At 45.1% G+C, this 12,568-nt stretch overlaps 1 protein-coding gene across 1 annotated transcript in view; it reads right to left on the bottom strand.

Moving 5' to 3' along the window:
- The window catches only part of LOC111850893 (cadherin-20), a 54,818-nt gene extending 42,483 nt beyond the window's left edge, over positions 1-12,335 (bottom strand). The window contains exon 1 of the mRNA XM_023825259.2: positions 11,895-12,335. The gene's annotated coding sequence lies outside the window, so the exon portion shown is untranslated. The remainder of the gene's footprint in view (positions 1-11,894) is intronic.
- Positions 12,336-12,568: the final 233 nt, after the last annotated feature.

Here is a 12,568-nt window from a genome sequence, read left to right as displayed (position 1 = left end):
ACAGTTCCTAAAATACCTGTCGCTTTGAGTTTAAGTGAGAGCCTCTTGTGGGGAACAACATCAAAAGCCTTTTGGAAATCTAAATAGATGACATCATAGGCCTTCTTATCATCAACTTCCTGAGTAGCTTCCTCAAAAAACTCCAACAGATTTGTTAAACAGGATCTACCTCTCCTAAATCCATGCTGGCTATCCCTCAAAATGTTATTTGAGTCCAGGTAATCTACCATTTTCTCTTTGATTATAGCCTCCATAACTTTACCAGTTAAATTGGGAATTTAATCAAGTGAATGACCCATCACTTCATCATATAGCTGAAGATAACAATAAAGATACTTTGACTTTGAATCTGCCCCCCATCCCTGCTCAATAAATGATACAATATGTATATTCACCCCCACACCCTTTTCCATAAAAGCTCTGGTATCTGTAACCCAGACTCTGTGTGTGTGTGTGTGGGGGGGGGGGGGGGAGGATTGGTCAAAGTCAGGATGTTGTTTTGCTCAAGGTCCAAAATGTCGTTTCATGACAAGGTTATATTTAAATCTCCGTGATTTACAGCGCAAGGAACCATATGAGAGCCGCACATGAAAGGCCTAGTTTTCACGTCTGCGATGGATTTCACCTGAATCCCGATGAGCAGGACAGAGAAATATTTACGCCAGTTAATAATTGTCTTTCAGTAGCTGTGCCCCATTTCGCCCATAAATTAAAGTACATCTTTCTACCCTGACTGAAATGCTTAAAAAAATTAGGCAGCATATAAAATTATGTTCTTTAGCTTACATTCAATTGTGGTACAGTTTGGGGGGGGGGGGCGTTCAGAATTCATTAACACTCCATTCTTAACATTAACAAACAAAAAAATAATCAAAAGACCAAAGATGACCTGAAACCATCACCAGAGAAAATCTGCTATAATTATGATGGTTATTTACCATTATGGTCATTTATTTTTGTACATTATAATATTCATTAACTCATTTCACGAGGCCTTTAATGCAAATTTGCCCCGAATGTGCATATCCACTCGACCACAAACCTTGTGTTCCCGCATCGCATGTCTCTCTTCCTCTTAAAGGGCATGCTGTTATCATATTTCTGGGCCTTTTTATGGTAATATTATTTATTCATATGCAAGAGGCATTCATGGACACTGTGTTCACATCTAAGTCCAATCCTACCAGTTAAGGTTGCAAATAGAATATTCCAGAGCTCCTCTTCACATCCCTGTGTGAAAATATTTTGCCACCCCCCCCCGTCCGGGTTATTGCTCGGAGTCTGTGGACATTAGGGATAACGGACCTTTTTTTTTCCACCGTAATCTCTGCTCGCTAAGCTAGTTTGAGTTCAGTGCCAGTGAGCATGGTTCTGAGATGGGTTAAGGGGATGCCATCATACATTGGGTGGGGGCATTTCAGAAGTAACATAATTGTGTGCGGTTTTCCTCTGAAGTTTCCGCTGGTCCTTCTTCATGTGTGTCTTCATCTAATCATGTGATGAAAGACATAGTTTTTTCCTCCTTCAAGGTTTTGATCATTCTGAAACAAAGCCACGGTCTCCTTTAAACTGTCACCGAATGGCAAAGCTGAATTTTCCCACTAAGGAAGATGACGACGGGCCCCCCTTTCAGCAAGATGACATGTGCGGCTGGCTGGAATGCCAGGAGACTGTGGGGGGTGCTGGAACGCAAGGAATGGGGCGGAAAGACAAGCAGTCATATCAGGTGTCCTGTGGATGAGTCTCGGGTTTGAATGGGCCGGACTTCACCCAGGTGGGACTCAACCCCGATAACCACCGTGGTTATCTGGGTGAGGGATCAGCAGGCAGAGTTTATTTTGCTCCCTGCTCCCCCAGGCTGCTGTCCCAAAAATTTGTGGCATGGACCACTCGTTAGAAATGGATAATCCAGTTCCTTGTGCCGTCATGATGTCACTTTTTTTTTCCAGAATTGGCTCTTACTCCAAGTGCTCAGGTGGTCAACACTGGGATTCGCGACTGGGATTCAAGATCCGGATTCACAAATGGACGATCTTCTGCTTTGATTGGCTGGCAGATTAGACAGAGATTATAGGTTGATGCTGATGTTAATATGTGGTTTATGCTACATCTGTTGTTTATTGGGGAGTCTGATCCAAGTGTGTGTTAAGTATGGGGGGAACAGACTCTGGTTGCCCGTGTCATATTTATGGTATTCCCTGGGGAGCGAGAGTGAAGATACTGTGGGGTCGTGAGGTTTCAAATACAATGGAGTTCTGATCCAAATACAGATCCTATGGACTGTCAATTTATGCAGCTATAGTGTGGGGGTTTGGGGCAGAACAGATTTTGGCATAAGTCGAAACGTGTATCCCGATAAGAGTTGCTGTGATTTGAGTGTAGGTATTTTGAAAGCACGTACAATGCTCTCTGCCCCTGATTATAGCATGTATCCCGATAAGAGTTGCTGTGATTTGAGTGTAGGTATTTTGACAGCACGTACAATGCTCTCTGCCCCTGATTATAGCATGTATCCCGATAAGAGTTGCTGTGATTTGAGTGTAGGTATTTTGACAGCACGTACAATGCTCTCTGCCCCTGATTATAGCATGTATCCCGATAAGAGTTGCTGTGATTTGAGTGTAGGTATTTTGACAGCACGTACAATGCTCTCTGCCCCTGATTATAGCATGTATCCCGATAAGAGTTGCTGTGATTTGAGTGTAGGTATTTTGACAGCACGTACAATGCTCTCTGCCCCTGATTATAGCATGTATCCCGATAAGAGTTGCTGTGATTTGAGTGTAGGTATTTTGATAGCACGTACAATGCTCTCTGCCCCTGATTATAGCATGTATCCCGATAAGAGTTGCTGTGATTTGAGTGTAGGTATTTTGACAGCACGTACAATGCTCTCTGCCCCTGATTATTGCATGTATCCCGATAAGAGTTGCTGTGATTTGAGTGTAGGTATTTTGACAGCACGTACAGTGCTCTCTGCCCCTGATTATAGCATGTATCCCGATAAGAGTTGCTGTGATTTGAGTGTAGGTATTTTGACAGCACGTACAATGCTCTCTGCCCCTGATTATAGCATGTATCCCGATAAGAGTTGCTGTGATTTGAGTGTAGGTATTTTGACAGCACGTACAATGCTCTCTGCCCCTGATTATAGCATGTATCCCGATAAGAGTTGCTGTGGTTTGAGTGTAGGTATTTTAACAGCACGTACAATGCTCTCTGCCCCTGATTATAGCATGTATCCCGATAAGAGTTGCTGTGATTTGAGTGTAGGTATTTTGACAGCACGTACAATACTCTCTGCCCCTGATTATAGCATGTATCCTGATAACCGTTGCCTAGATCTGACTGCACATATATGTAGGAGTTCGAGGGATCGATGTGGATTTTATCAGAATATTCCGGCTCACTTATGGATTCTGCTAACCTCTGGAATGAAGGTGCAGTCCATCCTCTCTATTTGTTCAGGGCTGCTCTTGTCTGTTAAATTTTTAAGCTGGAACATTGCGTTTCATCGTTTTTAGTCTTTTACAACCTGTTAGACTCGAGGGAGAAGATTGGAAGAAATATTTTAATTTTTTTAGACATTATCTGAAGAGCCCAGCCTATCGAGTAATTATTTGAAGAACATAATTACTACACGGCTCAATAATTTTCATGTTATTTCACCACACCTTCCTTCCCCAGGGTCTAAAACTTGTGATATTTATTTACTTCTTCAAAGAACATATGAAGCCTCCATTTTCAGATCAAATCAAAATGTTCACACATTCACATACACGGAAAAGTAAACTTTGCTGACCCAAATATTGCCCTTTGAGTACAAATATATTCATCTTTAGGAAAATGCAACACAAAAGATAATTAAGAGAAGGAGGAAGTGTTTATTTTAAGAATTTATTTTAATATATCACTTTTCTTTTTCATTTAAAAAATTTTGACAGAAAATTATGACAAACAAACGAATCCTAATGAAATCCCCATCGGATGAAGTGCTCTTCCTCTCTCACTGAAGCGCAGTTCTTCTCTTGTACAGCCTGCTTGCGTGAAGCTAATATGTCAGGAAGACTGACTTTACAGTCCTGTGAGTCCCCGATAAACTATGTGTTTGCTTTTAATAACAGTCATAATGGAATATGAGGTAAGGATAATTATTAAAAATAACCTTGGTACTTTTTTGACCACTAGGGGGAGGCAGGGGGTGATCAGGTAGCCTCAGGAAAATTGCGAAAAAATAAATACCACAAAATACTGTACTGTTTAAATGCGTAACCTGGACGCTGTGGGAAAAATGTCCTTGCTGTTATTTTTCATGCTTGGAAAAATTAAAGTTGTTTAAGGGTGGTTTCTCGTGGTTTCTCACTGCAGACAGGTAGAGTAGAGCAAAGTTTCAAATAAGTATTTGCTACCTTTGGGTTTGTGGTGGTCTTTTATGAAGGTGAGTTCAATTTCAGTCTTGTGATGTTTCTGCAGTCTACTTTAGGGTCTATTTTGTGCGGTCACAATTTATTTGATTAAAATCTGGTCGGAGTTCATATGTGCTGGTAATGGGGATCGAATGGAACGTGGAGGACTGACTTCTGGAATATTCTGACGTGCCGACCCAGCAGCCGTTGCACCCCCACCCCGGGCCCTCCCAAGCTAGTTTGCCTCCTTATGGCTGGGATACCCGAGCAAGGAACCGGCTTCGCTGCGATCCTTCACTCTGCAAGTTTCCGTGCAGCTAAAGCGGAATGTTAGTGCCTAGGCAAATTGGATGTGACTACAGCTGTCAACAATGTCACTGTGACGGTTCCCTCCCGCCGCCTGCCTCTGCTGGAGTACTCAGCTCCCCGGGAAGCACGTGGCGTATTACCCACACAGAACTGGAGCTGGAGTCAGTTACGACCCTAAATAGTAATACCTCGCAAGGTAGCTCTCCTCCTTAATTGCACGGACACCCTTTCTAAGTTTGTTAAATCTGTTTTCCTTTTAGATGATCATAATTGCTTTTGGTAATATGCTTTCCCACTCTGCACACACACACACACACACACACACACAAAATGGACCACTGATCCAGACTATCGGAGAGATTGCAGAAGATTGGAGTATTCAAGACGTAGGATCGTTACTAGCCTCATTGTGTGTAAGACATGCGCTGCATTCAATTAAAGGAAATATATTCTGGCTCCTTTCCCTGGGGATATCAGGCACAAGCAAAGCGCTAACTTTCATTGTATTGCCCATCTTCACTCCTCCAGCAGTGAAAGTGACTTAAATACCAGGCGCCCAGTTTAGAGGTGGGGCCCAGCTGAAAGCTGATTGGCCCCCGGAGTACCCAGTGCCTGTCACTCACCAATTCAAAACACATAGCTAGTGATAAGGTTGGCCCCTCTGTATGAACTCTTATGTTCCCACCACCTTAAAAAGTCCTAGAATTGCCCCCTGCCCCATTTGCTGGTTACGGCCCAACAGCCCGTTCCGGCATGACGTAGCTCGTCAAGGTGACTTGTGCAAGTCGTTAATGGCTGATGAGACGTCAATTAATGCGGAGTCGTGGCCAGCCAAGAGAGGCTGGCGGTGTGGCACAACGCTTTGAACTTGTCAGATTTAACTGCTGAGTGAGCATCGATCACTCAGAGGGCGAGGGCGATGTGGGGGGGGGGGGGTGTACGATGATGGTGGGCATGAGATAAATTTATGAAGAGAATCGTGTCAACCGATCGCAGTAGGTGGAAAGATGGTCATCCCTGAGGACTGTTTAAAGAGGGTCAGCTGGGCGGGATGCTGGGAACCTGGAGGACAGGGGTATTTATTTAATAGGCTGGACAAATGGAGACGCATCATTGGCTCCTGTCTCCAAATCGGTGTCATGTGACCACTCCCATACCACATACCCAAACTGAATCACCAAGGTGACAGGTTCACAGACACTCCGCTGAGCGGCATTTAGATGTGGGCTGGGTGATTTCAGATTGATGCGATCTTGCCGTGGCCCCCATAGATAAACAGCACTTTGCTGCATGGTAAACGGAGGACAGCACCCCAGTAAAAGCGGGCCGGTGTCGACCGAGTGGCCGCAAAGACTGAGCTCCCGGGAGACGGGGAAAAAAAAAACCCGCTCCTATTCGCACTCTCTGCCCTCGTAGCACAGAAACAGCTCTGTTTTGACGTTTAAATATTTGATGTGTCCCCACGATTACATGAATAATGGATAGTTCTTCAAATACTGAAAAAGAGGTACTTGTGTTTTAATTCTCGACTTTGGTACATGGGGGCATGTCTTTTTCCATGTGTATGAAGCCGGGGATCATTTTCCCTGTCCAATAACCCCCCAGCCCCAACCGGACACCCGCTGGACTGGTCTCAAACCCACACTCGCTTCTGGCAAATTTCACACACCCAGGCAGATTTGGTAGCATATGGGGGGGTGAGACCAGATCCCCCCCTGCTATTTAAGCAATCCCCCTCTCATGGCCTCCCACCGCTTTTGAGCCCCCAAAACAAGGGTTAAAATTCTGGCATCTCCCCCCCTACCCTGTTCTGATACCATGTGATCTCCTGTTTCATTTTGCTGCAATGGGGGGAGTATTAAGGAGGGAAAACCCCCAAGTGGAGAAAGACCCCCCTGCCATGCATCCGAGGGCAGGTTTTGCCCGGAGCTGACACAGCGAAGATCAGCCTTTAAAGCTCCTTTGCTTGTTTTACTCTGCATCTCCGCGTCAGTCGCTCGCGAATCCACAACCTGCAGCAAAGCCTGTGGCTTAATCTCATATCGATCCCCAAAACATAATTTTACCAAAAAAAAAAAAACGGTTTTCAAGAAAAGGAGAAGCATGAAGTGAAACCTATTTTTTTGTTTGTTTTTCATTTGACAATGAATGAATTTGAACTATTTAGAGTACATGTTTTTTTTTTCGGGGGGGGGAGTTAAAGCCCCCCCTAAGCAGCCCTAGCTACACCCCTGCCAAAAATACACTTAATCGTTATTCTTCACCTCCCAGCTGACATGCTAGAGCGGCTTTGGTATGTCGGTAGATGATAACAGGAGATCTGACTTCACTGATGGTACCAGCAGCATGGGGAGTTTGGGAGAAACCAGCGGGAGCGGGGGTGGGGGGGTGGATTTTATCTTTATCTTTTCAGGGTAGAAAGTGTGCAAAGGAGGGGGTGAATTTCCCCGAAACAAAAGCAGCCCACAGCAGGAGTGATGAGGGCGTCCGCAAAAGCCCCCTTGGGGTTTAGAGAAACAGAAACACTGCCATATAAACTGGTGAAAAGTAGAGGCAGGCAGGATAAAGCTGAACTGGGGTCACCTGACCCCCCCTGTCCCAGGATGAATGTGCCCGCTCCACTCATCCCCTCAACCGGAACATTCCAGAAAGGTAAATTCCAAAGCCCGATTCAAATACCCGCACGCTTGAGGGAACCCCGGCGTGCTGGGCATCGATCTGCCTGCCCAGAGAGCATCTTGGCAGTGGCCTGGATGGCATGGCAGGCTGCCATCGCGTGGTACCTGTCGTGGGTCAGAGCAGGAATTGAAGCCCACGGATCATCCTTCCATTATGTGCTGCTGATTTTTAGAAGCCATGGGAAGCTGTGTCTTCATTAACATTGAGTACATTCTGCTCCTTCCCTTCAGAGACAGGAGGGACTGATCTAGGGGGACTGAAACTTCCCAGATTCAAACCTCAGATATCCATCATCTCTCCTTCAGTTCCTTTAATGGACACCTGCCTGAGGGACTGTGCCCCCCCACCCCACAAACCCCACAAACCCCACATGAAATAAGATCCATTCCCAAAAGTCAGGCTTTCATTTGTTGTGTCTACACTGTTGCATTGTGGGATTTCAATTGTAAATAGAATTTTACGCTTTCCAAGGAGGCATGAAGTATTGTCAGCACCACTGATTCTGGGGACTCGGTCATGCCTTCCAAGGTCACGAGGGCTTAGATGGGCTAGGGGTGTATTTTATATTTGCGTGTGAAACATTCACAACAGGTGCTGTGGGTGCTGTTGGTGAACGACAAGAACTCTGGCTGCATTCCAGCCTTTTGTTTCCCACTTTCAAAGTCAATGCACCAGGTTGGGTCTATTGATTTTGAGTCAACAAAGTCAATAGACCAAGGCGGCACCACTATCCGACAGTACCGGGGTGATCTCTTGAATCTTTGCTACCTGAGTTGCCTCGCCTTTGATTTGACTGAATAAAGACGGCCGTCTCTGCACTGCGAGACAGTCTGTCGGCAGCTGGGGGAATCCGAGCACGGATCTGAGAGGAGGCGAAGTGATTTGGCTGTGGATTCGGCTCACAACTCCTGCCCACTTAGACATCATTAGCGTTGTTGCTACATGACAACTCCCGAGATCCCAGAGATGGCTAATGAAGTGTAGGGAGAGGCAAACAACATTTTGGGGGTGCTCAAGCATGCCACCCCCACCCACAATCATCCCCCCACGTTCAAGCACTCACTTATATCCATTCTGAAGGGTTACGTAAAACTGAGTTTCACGATGCAGCAGGTCCTTTTAATCAGACTCGTTTTGAGCATTGATTTCTGCATGCTGTCTGGCATCCCAGAGTCTCTAACTCAAAGGCACGTCCGAGCTAATCACCGTAAATTACTTTCATAGCGAGGTGTTCGATCTGCTTCTTTAAGCAGCTGTCGTTTCTAATAGATTCATCACCTGGACAGTCTGTGGTGCGTGTCTGTGGTGAAGGAAAATAACTGATGGCTTTCATGGATCGAGTGGAGAGACTTACTTTTGGTACTAGAAGCAGCAGGAAGATGACTGTGCCATTTTTACTGTTTAATATTTTACAGAACAAAGTCATGGAACGTTGTTCAATGGAATTACAGTTGGGACTTTCAGCCCTTCACAACCTAAGGCTTTAGAAAAACTTTCGGCTCTGCCAGTAAGAAAATGGGAATTAAAGCTATTCATGTTCAGCCCCCTCCCATTTAGAACTTTAGCTTCCACTTAGCACCCCTCTTTCAGAATCTACACCCACCATTTAGAACCATCAGCCTCTCATTTAGAATCTTCACCTCTGGTTCAGAATTTTCAGCCTAACGTTAGAACCTTCAGCTTCTGAATTAGAACCTTCACCCCCATTTAGAACTTCCACCCTTCACTTAGAACTTACAGTCTCTTGTGTAAAATCTGTCCCCTATTTAGATCCTTAAGCCTCTCATTTAATATCTTCTCTTCCCACTTGGAACTTTCAGTGTCTCCTTAGAATCATCAGACTTACTTTCAGAAATTTCTCCCATCATTTAGAACCTTCAGCTTCTCAATTAGAACCTTCACCCCCATTTAGAACCTCCACCCTCCACTTAGAACTTCCAACTTCTTGTGTAAAATATATCCCCCATTTAGAACCTTCAGTCTCTCATTTAAAATCTTCACCCCCCCATGTAGAACCATTGGCTTCTCATTTAAAATCTTCACCTCCTGTTTAGAACCTTCAACCTGCACTTAGAACATCTAGTTCCCCTATTTAGATTCTTCCCTGCCCATTTAGAACTTTCAGCCTAAATCAAGCCTCCAACTGAAGTCAAAATCTCAGTCCTTAACAGAAATATTAGTGTGAAACTTTTGAATTGTGGTATAGCGACAGGAGCACAGTTTAAAATGTGCTCTTGGCACAGAGAGCCTTTCAAAAGCCTTCCAAAGTACCGGTTTATCTACATAGGTACTTTGGAAGTCTGTCATACCCAGCACTTTCATTTATATCATTATCATTTACATAACTGCGCTCATTCAAGCATGTCCTCAATGACACCAGGCCCATTTTAAGGTAAATCCTTTATGCACCGGCAAAGAAGTCTACCGGAATAAGTAACGTATTTACACGACACATACAAGGAAATGGAAAATCTTTCAGCTACGTCGACAGCCAAAGAAGAAAATAGCAATCTGTCCCACTGCAGTAATAATTCAGGACAAATAAAACGCATGACTTAAAAAATGCCTTTTCCTGGAAATGATGTCTAATAACTGCCTAATGGAGCAGTCCCAAGATTATCAAAAAGAAAAAAATCACTGTACACCTGCATTCCAGGGTATGCACAAAAGTTAATAATAAAATCAGGAAAATGTGATTTTACTGGTGCCTTGGCTGATGTCTTGATGCATTCAGTAAATACTGCATGAGGAAATTACTTTTGTTATTTGGTTTGTCAAGGGATGTTCTTCCCTAAACAACTGGTGCTATGAAATCTTTTTAAAGTGTCCCTTAAAAAAAGCTTCAAAACAAATTTTTCTAAGTTTAAAATTTGACCACTGTTTCCCCCCAAATACACTTTTATATACACTTTTATCATGCACATACACTCGTGCTGTTATTTTTTTGCACATTTACTCTCTTATAGTTAATTCTCTGTACCCCTATATGATGAAATGAACATTTTATGTTTATATTCCAGGGTTATGAATCATGGCCAATAGTTGGCTGCTTTATGAAATTCTCAGAAAAATGTTTCTGTTGCCTGGAACAATTTACTTATTCGTAGCTCTGGGGGATTATGGGAAATTATTGATATGAAACTGAAAAGGGTGCAGGGTCACCCACGCTTTTACATATCAAAGTATTGGAACACTTTTTAAAAACAGAAGTCATGCAATGCCAGCTGATTATCTGCGACACTCTGTGTGGGTGTTCGGTCAGGAAAGTGTGACCCACAGGTGGCATAAAGGTCCCTGAAGAACAGCCGCATCCCCTGATGATGTCAGAGCGCGACACACCACTTCATTCCCCAAGTTTAAGTGCGCAATTAAAAAAAAATTACAAACCTAATATCATTTCCAGTGAAAATTTCTCTCTAAATGAAGCAATTCAGGCCTAAGCGCCTCGCTCAAGGGTATGAAGGCACCCCTCCCAATCGATAACCCCACGGTTCATTCCTGATGGCTCCATCACAGGTGAACCCTGGCCAATCCGGGCGTCCGTTTATCAAACCGTTATTCTCTGCTGGCTCTTGTAGCCTGACACTTTCTCGCTGTTACGGCTTTGCCTTTTGGCCGTTGTAAACTCGTCAGTGAGGCGTCATCGACCCGACACGTCAGTGTTGATGTTGCCCCCCCTCTGCTCACTCCATCCAATAGTAGAGGGTGCTCCGAGCTCCTATGGATAGTTAAGCAGTCAGGGCCCCGTGGTGCCACAATGAAATCTTTATATGCTACTAGAGAAGGAGGCTCAGCGGAGCGTGAGTGTGTGTGTGTGTGTGTGTTTCAGTGGGTGAAAAATAGCAATCCCAGTATCCCTTCATGTCAGCTGCCTTGGTTACAGTTCAGTTTGCCAGCACTGCTGGCTGAGTGTCTGCAGCTCCTCCAAGTAAATGGCATCTCATTAACACACACGGCTGCACACATACGCGCGCACACGCACACGCACACACACACACACACACACAGGCTCCTCCATTTAACGCTCCGCAATCGCTCGCAGACCACAGCCAAAAACCAACAAAAAAAAGAGACTGCAACAAAAAAAAACGAGAAGGAATAAACGGCCCCCAAATAAACAACAAAGGCGCCAACTAAGCAAACAAACTTTTCCTCAATTCTCGCTCGTTTTCTCAGTTTACCGAAAGAGCTGCTAAATGGTGCCAATAATGAAAAAATGACAGGGTTGAAGAGTCCTGTGTTTTTTTTTTTTATTCCCGAACTACGGCTAATTCACCACGTTCCCCAGTGGAACATGCTCCTCAGATCCACTCCCACACACCCACTTCTGCACTTACGCCTCTCGCCGACACTGTTGCTCGTCACCACAATGATGTTCCGGAAAAAAAGGTCTTACTGCTTAAAAAGAAAAATCCTCAAAACTATGAGGGATAAATGACCTTCTTCTATATGTCCCCGTAAAGCGACACATTAGAATAATTTTTAAAAAGCTGTTATTACCTTTCCGGAAGATCTCCTGTCTGCTCTGCAGTTGGAGTTCAGGATGGTTGGCGAGTTCCTCTCCTCTGTCTCTCTCTGTCTTTCCGCGCACCTCCTCCTTTGTCCCCCCTGCTCTGGCTCTCTGCCCCAGGGGGTTGCCCCCTGGTTTGTGTCGGTATGCAGATCTTCTTGGGCACTTTGCGCTGGGGGACTGGGCGGATCTGGATGAGGCGGAGCTCGGACCTCCTCGCCGTATCGGCTGGCTTTTCCTCCCCTCGATGCCCCTCAGAGAAACAAACTGATCTTCAGGTGGATGAAGCAGCTTTAAATGTCCTCTCTTTCCCTCCCTCTGTCTCTCTCTCTAGCTCTCTCTCTCTCTCACCCCCCTCCTTTTAGCTCTCTCCTCCTCTCATGTCCTGTGTTCTTCAGGAGTTAGTCTCGTGTGTGCCTCTGCTCTTCTCTCTCCCCGTCTTCCCTCTCTCTCTCCCTCTCTCTTGCTCTCTCGCTCACGCCTTTGCCCGCTCTCCGTGGCTCTTCTCATGCTCATGAATATTCTGGCTCACTCCCCCCACAGCTGAAGTTGGCTGAATTGGCCCACGGGATCCAAGAACCATGTCACTGTTGCTTGAGGGTGGGGGGCCTTTTTCAAAGTGTGGGGGGGGGGGGGGGGCTGGGGGCCCGTGTGTCATGGAGCA

This window comes from Paramormyrops kingsleyae, chromosome 4 (assembly GCF_048594095.1).
Source record: "Paramormyrops kingsleyae isolate MSU_618 chromosome 4, PKINGS_0.4, whole genome shotgun sequence".
NCBI lineage: Eukaryota > Metazoa > Chordata > Actinopteri > Osteoglossiformes > Mormyridae > Paramormyrops > Paramormyrops kingsleyae.
Note: the sequence above shows the minus strand (reverse complement) of the source record. Positions and strands in the feature narration are given on the sequence as shown.